The following is a 19,521-nucleotide window of genomic DNA, read 5'->3' on the forward strand; positions in this document are numbered from 1 at the left end:
AGCAGTGATGTGTAGATGCCTTTTCAGAATGCTGCCAGCTGATGGGTTCAGTGACACTGCCTTGACGGCAAATATTGAGCACACTATTAGATTTCATTTTAATAACAGCAAAGTAATATGCAACACCTTAACTAAATTATCACATGGACAAAAAGGCTTCACATTTCACCAGTTAGTAGTGATATGCTTTAAAGTCCATTGCAGAGTGCTATCTGTCAATAGTTATGGCTATGAAAGAATCCTGATAAAATTAGAATTATTCAGACTATTAATCTTGTTCTTTTGTTCTATTTTCTTTTACTTGTTTCAGCCATGGGATTTATGGCCATTCTGGAGCACCACCTTGACAAAGCTTACTTGATCAAATTGTTCCTGGTACTTGAGTTTTTAAGTCTGGTACTTGTTCTATCAGTCTGTTTGATTTTTTTGTTTTTTACCAAACTGTTGTGTTATGGAGATCTGAACAAACCAACATCAATTTTTGAATGGTGAAAAGCAAATACAATGACACACACACAGCAAACGCTCATAAAGTTTCCATCTCTGAATTCTCTCACATTGGTTGGCCCAAAGCTACAGTAGAAGACATGCCCAAAGTGAAATGCAGTGAGGCCAAACATGGAACTTCATAACCACTTCCCCTATAACATTAGATACGAAACATTTGGAGTTCTCCCCAACTACTACCACCACCAATAGCTATATATATTTCTTTACTACCCACAAGGGGCTAAACATAGAGGGGACAAACAAGGACAGACAAAGGGATTAAGTCGATTACATCGAACCCAGTGCGTAACTGGTACTTAATTTATCGACCCCGAAAGGATGAAAGGCAAAGTCGACCTCGGCGGAATTTGAACCCAGAACACTTAACAGCAGACGAAATATGGCTATGCATTTCACCCGGTGTGCTAACGTTTCTGCCAAACGTTTTCGTCAGTTTCATCTCCAATGGTCAACTGGTGCCTTGAGAGTGAAATTTGTCAAAAAGAAACTGTAAAAGTACTTTGTGTACATGTGTGTATATTTATACAGACACACACATGTGTTCATATCCATGTTTATGTTTACTTGTGTAAATCAGTCAAACTGTATTCTCTTTAAGTCAAAATTCATAATTTAGTCGTTCAATAAAATAAGTACCAGGTTGAAATAAATATGAGGAGCAGACATGATCAATTAAAATCCCTTGAAAGCATCACCCCAGCATCGCCACTGTCCATTACTGAAACCATGGGAAGAGTAACTTCAGTTAGACATTTAACTGACAATACCATTCCAAGTTCAAATCTCATCAAAGTTAATTCTGTCTTATCTTTTAATATCAGTGCTAATGTACCTGCTGATACAATAAGCTAATTAGTCTTAATTAATTAAAATTACACCTGCGTTGAGGAGATTAATTCTGGTAAATAAAGGCAAGGGAGACAATCCCCAGGATTTTCATTGAAATGAATTAAAAACAGGATAATAGACTTGGAGCTAGGTGAAAGGATGAGAATCACAGAATGATAGATACCCTGTTGTTATAATGCCTGGATAGCAACACAAAACTTACTACTTACAAAGTTTGTACTTATTTAACTAAAAATTACTAATTACTGTGCAAGAATGTTTCGGTTTACAAAATAAAATCAATAGAGTTCTGTAAAAGACGAACAATTGTTTGCGGTGATGCAATCTTCCCCACCTTCTATAGTGTCATCCACAAATGTCAGCCGTCCCCTCCTCCTGCATCCCAGTAAGAAAAACCTTCAACAGTCACTCGTGGCAAACGGGTAGATGTGAAATGAAATCTAAATTATATTCGTGCGTTAAGGTTAAAGAAAAAAGAAATAACAATAAATAACTCAAAACAGTATTAGAAAATAACTGCCCCCCCCTCTATATGTGCAATGTGTCGGATACAATGCAATTTTCAACACTTCTTCTCTCAAGAAGACACTTCCAAAGCGTATGATAATAAGTAGCATTCCCTGCCCCACCCCCACCTGCTGGGTAATATATCATTTAGAACATATAATTATCATCGTTAAATCACACCTATTTTCTAATAAAGGCATGGTTTGATGGGTTTATAGTACTGCATGTCACCACTTCTCTTGTCACTAAGACTCAGCATTTCTGAAATCCAAATTTATCATATCTTCTACTACCATGTCTTACTTTGTCTTCTTTCCAATACAGGCATACCCCCCCCCCCCACACACACACATACATTACAGAAGTATTGTGTTCCTGAGAATCGTGTGTTAACATGGAGATCCAAACCATGAAATGCGTCTTTTTTTTTCTTGAAGTTCATCATAAGACACTCCACCTCACAATATATTATGATTTTTCAAGGGTGCAACACTTTCATAAAAGAGAGAATGCTTATAGAGCATTATTTCACAGAGCATTCACTGTCTATTTATTGTACAAAATATTGTACTACCAGCATAGTAACTTCTCTTACATATAAGGGGTACTTTTAGTGCTGAGCCACTCTCTTGGCCTCTCTGGTACTCTACTTTCTATATCTCCAATAAATATATAGCTGTTATGCTTGACTTATTTCAGTCATGGGACTTATTTCAGTCCAATGATAAGTTTAGTCAAAGAAACTGCCCCTAGTACTTATTGTTAAGCCTGATACTTACTCTACCAGTATCCTTTACAGAACTGCTAAGTTATGGGGATGTGAACAAACCAACACCTGTTGTAAAGCATTGGTCAGAGACAAACATAAAGACACACAACACACACATGCACATATATATATATAAACAATGGGCTTCTTTCAGTCTCTGTCTACCAAATTCACTCCCAAGTTAACCTCAGCAGGATTTGAGCACAGAGAGTTGGAAAAAATACCATCAGGCTTTCTGTCCAACACTGTAACAACTCTGTCAACTCACCATCCAGCTCAATCAATGATAAGTCAGCTCAGTCAGGTTGATTTAAGGTTAAACAATAGATAAAAAAGTGTGTTTCTATACAGCTGCTTCATCTGGTCACTATAACAGTGAAATATGTTTCAAATAAAACATCTAACTGAAGTGTTTAAAATAAGATAACATGCATAAAGCCATAAAAATGAACAAATACTAAACACGACAATAAAAAAATGTTATGACTGGATAAAACACTGATCAAATAGCTGTGTCTATTTGCCGACTATAGGTAAGCTCAAGCAGAACTGACAAAGGCAATCGATAAAAAATTTTTTTTTAATTGAAAGCTGCCTTTCCATTAGATCTTCAATGATGGCTTTGAAAAATTTTTTTTTAATCTTTTCAAGTTATTTTCACATGATATGAAGTGATTTGAAATAGCTTCACCAGTTATGGCTACATCATTAAGGAGTTTGTTTCACAGCCTTGTGCTCAGAGTTTACATGGTTCTATATGACATCATCAGTAACTGTCTTCTGCCATGACCTTAGACTGACAAATTCTTTGTGGGTGGAATTTGGTACACAGAAACTACGTACAAAAAGGTATGATGTGTATGTATATGTGAATGTGTGTGTGTGTGTATGCATGCCTTGGTTTTTCAAATTTTTGGTGGAGTTGTAAAGGTGGTGTCATCACACACAGCTTGTCTTCAATATTTTTAGACCTGGCAGAACCCTTCCCATTTCAGTTCTGAGAAGAGCCAGTTTCTTCCGGAAAGAGAGACAGACAGACAAACAGAAAAAGAAGAATCAACTCCAGTCCAGGGCTGGTACTTTATTTATCCTTAAAGGATGAAAGGCAGTGATGACCTTGGCAACATTTGAACTCAGAGTACAGAGAACAAGAATGAGTACCACAACGCAATGTATCCGATGCTCTAACTATTTTGCCAATTCACTAATGTAATTATAAATTGTGTGTGTGTCAGTGCATGAATACACACAGACATACAAATAAGCACATAAACTTAAAATTATATATTCTCAAGTGTGACATCAGATGGAAAGAGCGACAGATCCATCTACGCAAGTCAAACCATGTGTTTGTTGTACACTGGAAAACTCTGGTTACACTAAAGTGCCTCTGAACAATTTAAGTCACCAAAGTTAGTACTTATGTCTGACTGGTTGAACTGACATTGTAAACAATGTACCATATAAGGATCTTAAGTATTTTAGTGTGTGTTTTTGTCTTTCAGTATGTATTTGCCCCACCACCACCACCACATGACAACTGGTATTGGTTTGTTTACATCCTTGTAACTTAGCAGTTAGACAAAAGAGAACCAATGGAATAAGTACCAGACTTATTGGGGTTAAACTGTTCAACTAAACCCTTCAAGGCAGTGCCCCAGAGTAGCCACAGCCTAATGACATAGTCCTAGGTCAGCTTTGATCTCACCAACTTCTAATTAAGGGTTATCCAACACTGACTATCTTACCTTTTATTATTATTATCTTTTTTAGATCTGAGTCTATAATGGTGTCCAATGTATTTTACTTTATTCGAGATTATAAGATGTGATACAAGAACAATCTGGCTGCTATTTCTAGCAAGTTGAGTGATACCAAAGGCACTCAAACCACTGGTTACATATAAATTAAGAAACACTGATTAAATAAAAATTCTGTGAATAATAATTATAAGCTTTAAGCTTATAAGTGTTCACTGTGTATTTGGCTATAGAAAACAGTCTAATATTGGGACATATAAACCCTTGACTGAAAATAATGGGTGTACATACATATATGTATATTCATATATACATATATATATATGAATCTGTGTATTGGTGTCAGCTATTGAGAAAAGGAGTTGGGTGTGTATGTTAGTTTTCAACGTGACTTAGTTTTTTTCTCGTCACACAAGAACTAAATCACATTGCAAATAGCAAATCCGCATTCAACCACAGTTCTTCGTAGCAGATTTAAGTCCCTCTCCAATTTCACATGACATTCTTGCTAATTTGAATTTCACTGGCTTAAAAGAGAATTCCAAAGAACTACTTTATTTACAAGCTATGAAATAGATTAATCATGAAAATTGTCGCTTCAATATGGAAGGTTTTCAAGTGCAGAGAAACAGAAAACACCCTTTGCTTCTTAATATAATACAACGGGTTGCTATGGGAGGAGAGAGGGATGGGTGAATGGATAAAAGTCTCTGGAAAATTCCTTTTCCTTTATTCCTAGATTGAGGAAATGGGTTAGGGTAGAATAACAAAGTGATCCCTTTTCATTCCATGTGAAGGCAGAGCAAGGTGGGATAAAGTGATCTGTATCCTAACTGACATTAACCACACTCTCAAGTGACACAGGAAATCAAAGAAATGAAGAAAACAAAAATTCAATAAAACTGAAGACAATTTTGTGCTTTGCTGTTCACATTAAAAGCCAAAATTGAAATTCTGTGATTCCGCTGCTGCTACTGCTGCTGTTGATTTTATTTTTCAAAGAAAAATCAAAAAGAAATTAGTTCTATTATTGTTTAAATTTTGCACCTCATCCAACAGTGTGTGTGTGTATGTATGTGTATGTATGTGTATATATATATATATATATATATCATCATCATAATGATATATATTTATGTGTGTGTGTATGTATGTAGGTTTGTATGTATATCTCTCTCTCTCTCAATATATATATATATATATATACAGTTTGTCTTCAGAAATGATAGTCAAAGCCAGACTGAAATGTGGGTGTGTGCATGCTCAAAATATATTTGATGTGATACTCAGAGTAACTACAGAGGGAAGTCTCATCTTCAAATAAATGAATGAACTCCCTTTTTGAATTTTAACTGAACATTCAAATCACAATCACAAGACTGCAATTTTGATTTGCAGACCAGAAGCCCACTGCATTCTTCAGCAAAACACCTCATTTCATGTTGCTTCAGTCCACCCAGCAGTAAATGGGTTACTCTGCAATGGACTGGTATTCTGTACATGGGGAATGTTGGTCTTCCCACTTGGCCAGTAGGGTGGCCTCATTCAAAAGCTACAACAATGCAAGAAGGAGCATTGTGACTTGATGCATATAACAACATCCCATAGACTGGTCGATATAGTGAGACACATCTAAGAATCCATACTAGCCACTATCATGAACAGTGTCTTAGGTAATTGTCTCAAATGGATCAATAATACTATAAACTTTGATTTATATATATACACACACACATACACATGTATGTGTGTGTATATATAAACACACACACATGTATATGTGTATATATAAAATACAAAATACACAATTATATCTTGGGATCACTAGTAATAACAATACTCAAGATATAAAACAGACTGGAGTTATAGTGCTCCAAATGAGCTATATTCCACTTCTTAATCTGAGCGGAGGCAATGTGAGCAGTATAATCCGCTGGATGGGTAATATTTGTGTGCCTGAACAAATGGTTCATGAAGGAGCTGAGAGAGAGAGAGAGAGAGAAAACTGAGTATAAAATGAATCAGATGTAGAGCAGTAGAGAGAAGACTGAACTAGTACAGACAGGCATGTGATGCATATGGAGGATAATGATTGGGTAAAGAGGGGCAAACACTCAAGTGGAAGGAACATGCGGAAAGGAAAAGACCTAGGAAGACATGGGAAGTATTGCTGAAGGCTCACCTCAGGAAGCTGAGTCTAACAAATAATAATAATAATAATCATTTCTACTATAGGCACAAGGCCCAAAATTCAGGAGAGGGATATAGTCAATATCATCGACCCCAGTGTTTCACTGGTACTTAATTTATCAACCGCAAAAAAGATGAAAGGTAAAGTCAACCTTGAAAGAATTTGAACTCAAAGCATAGCAACAGATGAAATACCTGTTTCTTTATTGCCCATAAGGGGCTAAACATAGAGAGGGACAAACAAGGACAGATAAAAGGATTAAGTTGATTACATCAACCCCAGTACATAACTGGTACTTAATTTATCGGCCTCGAAAGGATGAAAGGCAAAGTCGACCTCGGCAGAATTTGAACTCAGAACTTAATGGCAGATGAAATACTGCTAAGCATTTTCTCCAGCATGCTAATGATTCTGCCAACTTGCTGCCTTAATAATAATTCTCATTGTTATCATTTAATGTCCAGGCAATGATAAAGGACTGCAAATTTTTGGTGAGACACTGTGTTGGAGGTAACCCATCTAATCTATGCAAGCATTAGAAAAACAGAAACGAAGAGGATAATGATGGTGGTGGTGGTCATGATGCTGATGATGATGATGATGATGGTGGAGATATAGAATAAACAGACAACCATCAAGTCAAATTTTGACTCTTGGTGTATTTGTGAAACATCCAAAAGGCTTTCTTGGCACACATTTACAAAGACGGTTTGTCATCATTGCCTTTCTCTGGAACTCTATCTACATAGGGAAAATTAAACTTTGGCTTTCTCAAAGAGCTTCAACACTGGTTCTGATTACAAAATTCTACCTATAAAGCATTGGTCAACCTGAAGCCATAAAGAACAAAAAACGGACCTGAGATGCTGCATAGCAGGACCAAAACCAGAACCACTTGGTAGTAAAATAAACTTCTGAAGCACATAGTCATGTCCATACACTAAACACACACATAACTTCAAAACTACTTCTTCCTCTTCTTTTAACGCCTTTCTTCCATTTTGGTATGGGTAAGCTGGTTTGACAAAATCTAAAAGGTTGGAGAACAGCATTGTACTCCAATATCTACTTTAGTATAGTTTCTACAGCTGGATGCCATTCTTACCTTTCTAATAAACGCCAACTACTTTTCTAAAAAAATTCTGTTATTATCATATTGGTCCCGATTTCAGAGTTAATTCATAAGAACTTTCTCCTTGTCGATGAGGAGAAAATTCTTATGAAATCAGAGCCAATAGGATAATAAGGGAATTTTTTGAAATTTCTGTTGGCTTACTTCGACACGCGTGCTTATAGTGATGAATTATATGGTTATTGACGATTTAAGTCCGTTTTTGGCATATTTGGCATTAGAATTTTTTTTCTTTTGCCCTTGTTTATAAGTTGTATATATATATATATATATATATATATATGTGTGTGTGTGTGTGTGTAACCTCGCCAAGTTAAATATGTAAACCACCTGAAGAATGACTGTAACTCGAAAATTTTAAGAATTGAACAGCCATGAAACGATCGTAGTGTTATATTAATTATCTTTTTTAATAATTTTGATATATATTTAAATAATATAAATTAATTAATCTTATGTATTGGCTTAAGTTTTTCATTGTATGATTTGCCTAATAGTGGTTTTATCTCTAATTTAATATATATATATATATATATATATATATATATATATATGCTGGCAAAACACTGCTCCTCTCAATGGAAACCTTAGCTGTTTGTGGTTTTGTGGCAGGAAGCAAGCAGGCCATGCTGTACACTCCAAGAAAACACATAGTAAATGATCCACAAGCACTTGGGTAAACTGAGTTCTCAACTTGTCCATTTACCAAAATGGTTTGCAAGGCCTCAAGAGAAACATTCATGTCTACAGAGCATGATTAACGTTATATTTTACTGAACCCTCATTTGTTGTTCATGACAAGAGAATCCATCATATATATATATATTTATACAGAAATCCCTCGCCATATAACAGTTTATTATTTAAGCTAATGTCGATTCCTCTGTGGTATTGTTTTGCATTTATAATAAAATAAATATAAACAAATTATAAAAGTAATTCAAAAAATATACACTACAGTACTGCTTCTACTTCATGGATTTTTCTCTATTGTTTGGAATGTAACACCCACAATAGTTAAGGGATTACTGTGTATATATATATAGGGAGGGGTACTGCAGAGACAGACTGTCTAAGTTGTGTGTTTTAAGCTGGGTGGAATCAATTCTTCTCCCAGTCTGAACACAGTTGATTTCCTCAAGAGAGAAAGCACGCATGGGTGGGTGTGTTGTGTGTGTGTGTGAAAGAGAGAGAGAGAGAGAGCAAGAGAAAGAGAACCCCAGTATTTGACTGGTACTTCACTGATCTTCACATCCCTATCCCTGATAGGATGAAAAGCAAGGGTGACCTTAGCAGGATTTGAACTCAACCCCAGGACTTATTCTTTGTAAGCCTAGTAGTTATTCTATCGGTCTCTTTTGCCAAACTGCTAAGTTACAGGGATGTAAACACACCAGCATCGGTTGTCAAGCGATGTTGGTGGAACAAATACAGACACACATACATACACACACACTCACACACATATACATATATACAACGGGCTTCTTTCAGTATAAGCAACTAGAACAAAAACCACAAACCTATATTACACTTTAATGCTTCTTCAGGGACCATAGACACACACACACACACACATGCACACACATACATATATAATTATTTTTACATATTTATAATACCAACAAACACACACATATCTATTCCCATAAAAACACAGTGTTTGATGATTATCAAAATTATTCATCGAGAAAGGATATTTACTTTGAAGTGTATATTCCTTGACAGCTCTAACTCATGAATATAAAGATTGTTATTTAGTTATTTATTTATTTTGTAATATGTGTGTATGCCTCTTGTATATGTATAAATATTTTATAAAATGGTATACAATTATTTCCTGATATATATATATTTTTATATAGCCTTTCATTCTCTCTCTCTATGTAAATGTGTATGTGTGTGTGTGTGTGTGCATGCGCGTAGATGCACACACACACATATGTACACACATATACATATATATCAAATCTATGAAATCTCATTGATGACTCAATAGAGAAACACTGCTCAGAAATTCCTTTGTATGATGTTTTGAATCCTATCAACCTATCAATAAATATCCTATGAGAAACCAAGTCTGTGGCGGGAAGAATGCGAAAGGCCTGATCTAAATTCCTCCGAATTCCAGTGTTTTACTTCTGTCCCACTGAATAAGAGCCCTGCCGCAAGAGTCAAACTGAGTTGCCTTTCAACCTTCCATATTTTCAAAAGAAAAGTAACATTTATCATCTGTAAGTTTTCCTTGTTTAGCCACCAGAACAGATCTGACCATACTCACCTATGACAAGCGTGCTTGTCATGACCAGATGTTGGAGATTGTATGCCATCACTTGTTCTATTAGAAATAGAAACTAAACCTCCCTTAGGGAAAAATAGTAACTAGATGTTATTGTTCTTGTTTGTCTCCGTGTCAACCCTACCTCAATGATGGGGGGGTGGGGGAGAGTTGTGGACAACAGCAACAGAAAGAGACATGGCACTTTTTCTTTTGACCACTTCTATACTGAGTTAAACAAGGATACAAAGAAAAATAAGGCTCTGAGTGTGTCTTTGTATTGCATGTCAGTGTGTATGTATATCCATGTTGTGTGTGTGTGTGTATATATATACTCCTTTACTTGTTTCAGTCATTTGACTGCAGCCATGCTGGAGCACCACCTTTAGTCGAGCAACTCAACCCTAGGACTTAGTCTTTGTAAGCCTAGTACTTATTCTATCAGTTTCTTATGCTGAACTGCTAAGTTATGGGGATGTAAACACACCAGCATCGGTTGTCAAGCGATTTGGGGGGGGGGCACACAGACACACAAACATATACACACACATACATACATATATACAACCAGCTTCTTTCAGTTTCCATTTACAAAATCCACTCACAGGGCTTTGGTCAGCCTGAGGCTATAGTAGGAGACACTTGCCCAAGGTGCCACGCAGTGGGACTGAACCCGGAACTATATGGTTGGTAAGCAAGCTACTTACCACACAGCCACTCCTACGCCTATATGTTTATGAAGGTGCCACACAGTTGGACTGAACCTGGAACCATGAAGTTGGGAAGCTAGCTTCTTACCACACAGCCATACCTGCACCTATATATATATATATATATATATATATAAATCATCATTGTCATCATCATGTAATGTCCACTTTCTATGCTGACATTGGTTGGATGGTTTAATTGAAGCTGGCAAGCAAAAGGACCTTGCCAAGTCTGCTTTAATCTGCTTTCTATGGTTGGACGCCCTTACACACTACACAAGCACATGCATGCACACACACACACACACACAATTTGCTTCTTTCAGTGTCCATCTACCAAATTCACTGACAAAGCTTCAGTCATAGAAGACATTTGCTCAAGGTGTCACATGGTGAGGCTGGACCCAAAACCACATGGTTGGGTAAAGTACCTAATACCAGTAGAATATAATAGTGTATGAACAGTTTTCTTCTCCATCAGAACAACAAGCTGGGCAAGATTTAGAGTAACAGGCCAAAGAAGCAACCTAAATCAACTGTGTGTGTGTGTGTGTGTGTGTGTGTGTGTGTGTGCATGCATACATGCGTGCGCATGCACACACACACACACACATGTACACAATGGGTACTTGCACAGATGAGTTTTCCCCACACAAGGCACTGACCACCCCAATGCTGTCTCAGGAGACACTTGCTCAATGTGCCACACACTGAGTTGGTACGTGGAACCAGGTGGTTATGAAGTGAACTAATTACCCACACAGCCATCCTTCTGGTGATGGTTGAACTCTTTATGGTAAATATGTATCTACATTTCCTAATTTTTTTTTAAGCAGACTATTTTGTGTAGAAACACAAAACCAATTCCACAGTAAGTAAAGTGTATTCAACCTAAGGCAGCTCCTCAGTCCACAATCTTTTATTCACATTATGTTGCTTTGTGTATCTGCATAATCACTTTATATATCTATTTATTTGAAATATCTAAACACGTGTGTGTCTGGGTGTGCATATGGAATGGTGGTACATATGTGTACACAATATATATATTGTAAGGATGGAATCATTGGCTATTTGCCAATACAGCAAACCCAGCCAACTCATGTCAACACTGAAAAGCAAACATTAATATATAACAATAGTAATCTATGCATGCTTAAGCATATTATAAATGAATATAATTCATATATGATATATATGTAAATGTGTATAGGCTTGTGTAGTATATACATATACATAACAATACATATGCATATGTGTGTAATCAATATCTGAGGGCTTAGTATGTGTAAATGGCTTAAAAGCCTACTTCCCAATCACGGGGGCCCAGGTTTGTTACTACGACACAGCACCCAGAGAAAGTGTCCCATACTACATTTCTGGATCAATCCAGGTCTCATGAGTGAAATTGGATAGGCAGAAACTATGGAAACCCATCAGATAAACTATATATGTAATTCAAATTGCCAATCTTGTCACACACAAATTTACAATGATTTTTACTGGAGGGTTATATTAAATACACCAGCATCTGTACCCTGTAGTATTTGTTCTCTGTGTTCTGTGTTCAAATGCTGTTGAGGTCAACTTTGCTGTCTTTCCAATGTTGATAAAATATATCATCATCATCATTTAACGTTCGTTTTCCATGCAGGCATGGGTTGGACGGTTTGACTGAAAACTGATAAGCTGGGGGAGTCGCACCAGTTTCAATCTGATTTGGCATGGTTTCTACAGTTAGATGCCCTTTCTGATGCCAGCCACTCTGAGAGTGTAGTGGGTGCTTTTTATGTGCCAGTTACAGAACACCAGTATTGGCCACAATTACAATCTCACTTGGCTTGACAGGTCTTCTCAAGCACAGCATATCACCCAATGTCTGAAGGGTGCTTTTTACATGCCATCATCATGACTGCTAGTTACACGACACTGGCATTGGCCATGACTGCAATTTCACTTGGCTCAATGGGTCTTCTCAAGCACAGCATATTGCCAAAGGTCTCAGTCACTGGTCATTGCCTCCATGAGGCCCAACGTTCTAAGATCATGCTTCATCACCTCATCCCATATCTTCTTGAGAGTCACATGTCATTGCCTCCATGAAGCCTAATGTTCAAAGATCATACTTCATCCCCTTGTCCTATGTCTTCCCAGGTCTATTTCTTCCACAAGTTCCCTCCACATTTAGAGATCATCCACACACATTACATGGCCATACTAGTGCAGTTGTCTCTCTTGTGCACCACATTGGATGCTTCTTAGGTACAACTTTTCTCTCAAGAAGCTTACACTCTGTTGTATCTGCACACTGATTCTGTACATCCAGTGAAACATACCAGCTTCATTTCTTTCAAGCTTTCACATGTCCTTGGCAGTCACAGCCCATATTTCACTGCCATATAACAAGGCTGTTCACACACAGGCATCATACAATCTGCTTTTCACTCTGAAGGAGAGGCCCTTTGTTACTAACAGCGGTAAGGGCTCTCTGAACTTTGCCCAGTCTATTCTTATTCTAACACCTATGCTCCCGGAGCATCCACCTTCGTACTGTCACAAGATTTTACATTTATGATTACAAGTATATGTGCGGAATACTCAGCCACTTATAATTCAATGAACCTGAAGTTCTATTGATCAAACACCTGAAGTACTCAAACTGGCAACAGATGCCTTTAAAAATCAATATATACACATACATTTAAGTGCATGCACATGTAAGCTGAATCAAAACACCTTCCCCTGTATGCTTCGTCAACAACGCAATTATCAACAGCATGAGAATCCAGAAAAGAAACTAAAATTATTACAAAATATTTTATCAGTTGCTTTCATTAAATTTTTTTTAAATAATTAATTAAAAATATTAAAATATTAAAATAAAAGCAACATTTTAAAGATAAAAACTGAGAAGTAATGAATAATTCACAGGTATTTATCAATTAATTATCAGATTAAGTGTTTTCAGTTATAAGGATCAGAGTTGGCAGAGTTGAAGGGTGTTGGACTACAAGGTGGACAATGGATAATTCATATCCTGCTGATAGCCAAGACACATGGCTCATGTTGTCTCAACCCATCAGTTATAAGTATTTTGTTACTTTTTAATTAGTGGGGTTTGATTTGAGGGAGATTTGGTTGCGCTTTCTAGCAGACCAAATGAAAGGTCTCCTCTTTCTTTGGTCCCATAACCCTCATTTCCAGGATACCAGTTGAAATATGTGTTATCTTTCAATTCCCAAGATACGTGTGAGAAATATTGACCTGACTTCCTAATAAAGACCAGACAAGGTGCAGAAGGGGCCAGTAGAAGTACCTACATGTGCTGTGTGCATGTTTGCATGCACAAGTGAGTATGTATGCATACATGCAGAACAGTGGTGCACTGCAATGAGATATCTCAGTGCACCATGGATTTTTAAAAATATATAATCTAAAACTTTAGAAAATCCATACTAACACTTGAGAGTTTTGAAAAAAACGGTTAATAATGATTTTGTTAGGCAGGAATATAATTAATAAAATATGGTAAGAAATAGTTTATATATATCTATCTAAATTCCAACTTTTAAAATGTGTTTTTTTTTTTTGTCCTGTTTCCCATACGAAGTGCACCAGTAATTTTTAGTTTTCAATGTAATATTTTATTTGATCTCAGATGCATCTAGAAGGCTAAAGTATTGAGAAGCAGATGTTACTGACAAACATTACTTTAACATACACACAGCTAACATATGCATGACTAACATGTACAACTATAGAATATTAAATATAAAATGTTCCATGTTGCACTAGGTCCAGCAGAAAGGGATATTTATAGCACAATGTGCAACAAATCACTAATAATGCCCTGATGCAATACCAGGCAGTTGCTCCTTTGGTTTCTGATCTTAACTGATTGGAAGTGTTATCGTGTACATGTTTTGTCTTGGTATAAAAGAGGGGCTACAGCAAATATTCTGCTCAAAACCACAGATTTGCTTGTTAGTTCCTTGACCTTTATCAGTTGAGCCTGTTCCTTAGTAGCTGACAATATGTGCATCTCTGATCACAAGCAAAAGTATTGGGGGAGCATCATAGCCATGTGTTGAAAGGAATTCTTTGGGGCTTGAATAATTCACCACAGGAAATATGGTTGTTTCGTTCAACAATTTCTTAAACAAGCCTTAATTGGGAACCTTTTGAGCAGGGTGGGCTACTCAACAGGAAGAAAATTCTAACTGGGCCCCACCTACAAGGTCATGCACTGCTAATCTCGATATAAAATTAACCTGTCACACACATATAGTTGTGATGCATGTACCTGGTATACCCTTATCAGATGGGTAGTCATGATGGTTATATCAGGCTTTATATATTTGTACCCCAGTGTCACTTTGATGGCATGCGATGCTCTCTCACTCAATAATAATAATAATAATAACACTATAATCTCAAGGCATGAAATTTGATGGAGGAGGGAGCAGTCAACTAAATTTACCCAAAATATTTAACTGCTATTTCAGATTAGTTTGTCAGTTGCTTGACTTTAATCAGTTGAGCACTTTCCTTAGTGCATCGTTGATCACAAGTAGGAGAGTATCATGACCACATGTTAAGAGGAATTCCTTGGGGTTTGAATAATTCACCTCTGAAAACATGGGTGTTTTGTTCATCATCCTTAAACAACCCTTATTCAGAGACCCTTAGAATGGAATAGGCTACTCAACCTGAAGAAAATTCTGCACCATTTATCTTGATATGAGATCACCATGTCATGCACATACGGTTGTGGTGCATGCACCTGGTGTACCTTTATCAGACAGGTAGTCCTGATTAGTATATATTTCACTTTGATGGTGTGTACTGCTCTCTCACTCATGTGCCTAGTAAACCCTTATCAGACGGGTAGTCATGTTAGGTATATTTAAATTTCATATATTTGTACCCAAGTAATATAAAAGAATAAAAAAGCTAATTCCCCCAAATGGGGCAGCCGTAGATGACTTTAAGTAAAGAGCCTTCTCCCAGTTCTTGTCCCAAACCTACAGCCATAAAGTCAGCGTAGCACTATTTAGCTATATCAATTTCATCACTCATACTCATATTTCATAAAATTTATTGGAGTACAACACCTCCTTCTTTACTCTTACATTCCTCAAGTGGTACTAGAAGAAATTTGTGAAGGTTTCACCTGAAACACAAAACTCTGTCCTCAAACCTTTCAACTACATCTACTACATAAACTACTTTTACCATAACCACTCTGAAATGTAAACTACCTGCTCTTCTTTGACAAAGGTGAAGGGTTGGTAGATTCAGTTGAATGCCAGATCAATCTCACATGATAGCTGTTCAAAATAAGCCCACCAATTAACAATGAACTTAACAGGTGCATTGGATGGAATTATCACACTCTATACATCTCAGACAGGTTTGGTTGCTGGCAGTTCTATTATGACCATACCTGTAGAGTCTATCCTAACCAAGTTAAGTTCTCCTTTAGCACTACCAGGCCAAAGACTCTCAGTAATTCTTTATACTTTCTGACCAGACATCCTCATAACCCCCATACACGCCCTGAATCACTACCAGACCATCACTGCTTCCACTAACACTCAACAAAATGCAATGATTGATAGTTTACAAGCCACATTTTTTTTTTACTTGTTTCAGTCATTTGACTACGGCCATGCTGGAGCACCGCCTTTAATCGAGCAACTTAACCCCAAGACTTATTCTTTGTAAGCCCAGTACTTATTCTATTGGTCTCTTTTGCCGAACTGCTAAGTGACGGGGGACGTAAACACACCAGCATCGGTTGTCAAGCAATGCTAGGGGGACAAACACAGACACACAAACACACACATACATATACATATATATATATATATATATATATATATATATATACATATATACGACGGGCTTCTTTCAGTTTCCGTCTACCAAATCCACTCACAAGGCTTTGGTCGGCCCGAGGCTATAGTAGAAGACACTTGCCCAAGGTGCCACGCAGTGGGACTGAACCCGGAACCATGTGGTTGGTAAACAAGCTACTTACCACACAGCCACTCCTGCGCCTATTGTCAAAAAATGCTGTCCAACATTAACTGAATACAGATTTACAGCAAAAATAATGGCTTCTCTCACTCAACTGTTGTTCTCCAATTGAAAGGGCACATGCTTAGGGTAGTTCCATTCACCCAAATCATTCTTGCCAATTACCTACTTTCTAAAAAATTCACTAGAGAAGAGCACATTCCACTCCACCCTCATTTTTCTTTTCAAGTGAAAGGTGCCTACTCTCAAGCTTTCAGACCCACCAACCACACAGCTTCTTTCACCATTGCAATGAGACAGAGGAATGCTGACCTGCCTCGTTAAAAAAGAAGAGTGATGGGTGATCCTAATGGTGTATGGATGATTGTCAGATTTGTTTTGCACATGACAACAGCTATTCGACATAATTCCACAAGTCAGCAATGCACGGTAACTGAATGCATACATGCAGCATGGTTTTGTCACACAATATGCATCTCAGACAGTCCTGTCTGATGGCATTTCTGTACCTGTAGAGTGTATCTCAAACTGCAGATGCCCACTGCGGCATTGCAGACCAAGGATTTCTGGAAGTTATCCATAATAGTCCCCAACCTAAAAATACTCTGGAATAGACCAGCTAATTCATCCTTGTCAATACCTAGAATTTCCTTAACCCTTTCGTTACCATATTTATTTTTGAGATGCTCCGAGTTTCTTTCAATTATTTTAAATATAACAAAGAATTAAGTAAAATGACTTAGTTATCATTAAGCTAGTGTTAGGAACATAACTCGTAACTAATGTTTGGAGGAAAATTTTAATTCAAAATTTATGAAAACAAAACATTTGTACTACAGAGCCGGTTTCAGCCAGGTTGGTAACAAAAGGGTTAATACTTTCTAACAAATGCACACGAGGGGAAAAGTCAAATAGTTTAATCCCACTATTTTCCTGCTACTTATTTAGTCAACCCCAGGAGGTTGAAAAGCAAAAATCAACCTTAGTAAGATTTGAACTTACAACATCAAAAGCTGTAATTAAATACCACAAGGTATTTTGTTTGATGCTCTAATGATTCTGTCAATATCCATAACATCCACTCTCAAGTTAGTAGGACCTGGTAGCATGTACCATGGTTTTATTAATTTGTTTTTAGGTACCAATGTAATCATGAGCAGATACAGAGAATCTCTCAGTCCTTAAACCCTTGATTCAGCAGAACATTGAATATATGACAGTTGTGGGAAGAGAGGACTGAACTAGCACTCAGCGGGTACTCATTTCAGCTGCACTGACCAGAGCGATGTGAAATAAAGTACATAGCACAAAAGTAAAAGATGTCACATGCTCCATGAATTGAACTCACAATCTTAAGATTGCTAGCCCAACATGCTAACCAATAGGCCCAAACCTCAACAAAATAAAACAGATGTCATATACAAACAGAGCTATCTTAAGGCATAGGGCACACTGGACATTTCCTGGGGTTGATACAAGACTAGGGCCCAATCCTGATCTATGTATGTTGTGACTTGCTGTCATTAAATAAATACTATACGGTCAAGTGCATTGATATGCTATGCAAGAAGGCAGGGGACAGAATGTTACTAGGACAACCTTGTATACAAATAGATGTCTAGACTCTTTAAAAGACAGTGGTGCATAAGAATGCACCTGGTGATGCAGTTGAAACTTGCAAGTATAAATAACACAGATGTTGAGAAGTGATGATGGAAATATTTTTGGAACATAATATTTTTTCCTGCTTTACTTATGGAAAAGAAAATGAGAATCAATCAACTATCATCTAAAGTAAATTTAGCAGCAACGTTAGTTCATGAGAAAACAGTATTATTCTTTTTGCTTTAAAAAAATATCAATTTAAGCTTTAAAGTAGAATTGCAATTAAATTTTGTTTGCAATAAAATTCTGTAAAACAAATAATAAAAAAAAAAATTTGTTTTGCGGGTATGCAAAAAAAGGTAAGAAAATTTACAACTTATGTTTACAAATTATGTGAAGACAATAATTAAAATAATATATTTCACTTGAGTTAATTTAAATTTCTAATTATATATACATACATATATACACATATGTATATATCTACTACGTACATACATATATATATATACACACAGGCGCAGCTGTGGGTAAGAAGCTTGCTCCCCAACCACAAGATTCCAGGTTCAGTCCCACTACATGGCACCTTGGGCAAGTGTCTTCTACTATAGCCTCATTCTATTGGTCCTTGTGAATGGATTTGATAGACGGAAACTGAAAGAAGCCTGTCGTGTGTGTGTGTGTTTTTGTTTCCCCACCATCGCTTGACAACCAATGTTGGTGTGTTTACATCCGTGTAACCTAGCAGTTTGGCAAAAGTGACCATTAGAGTAAGTACTAGGCTTACAAAGAATAAATCCTGGGGTTAATTTGTTCAACTAGAAGGAGGTGCACCAGCATGGCCACAGTCAAATGACTAAAACTAGTAAAAGAGAAAAGGGGTACATATTTTTTATTTATATATATATAAATTTCTTTTACTTGTTTCATTCATTTGACTGGGGCCATGCTGGAGCACCACCTTAAAGGGTGTTAGTGGAAGAAATCGCCCCTAGGAATTATTCTTTATTAGCCTAGTACTTATTCTATTGGTCCCTTTTGCCAAACTCCTAAGTTACGGGACATAAACACACCAGCGTCAGTTGTCAGGCAATGGCGGGGGGAGAGACACAGACACACAAATATATACATATATATATGATGGGCTTCTTCCAGTTTCCCATACCAA

The 19,521-nt window shown here is 36.9% G+C and overlaps 1 protein-coding gene across 14 annotated transcripts in view; it reads right to left on the reverse strand.

Moving 5' to 3' along the window:
* Positions 1-19,521, reverse strand: part of LOC115223391 (multiple PDZ domain protein) — a 758,365-nt gene that overhangs the window by 441,597 nt on the left and 297,247 nt on the right. The window lies entirely within an intron of this gene.

The sequence above is a fragment of the Octopus sinensis genome, linkage group LG23 (genome assembly GCF_006345805.1).
Source record: "Octopus sinensis linkage group LG23, ASM634580v1, whole genome shotgun sequence".
NCBI lineage: Eukaryota > Metazoa > Mollusca > Cephalopoda > Octopoda > Octopodidae > Octopus > Octopus sinensis.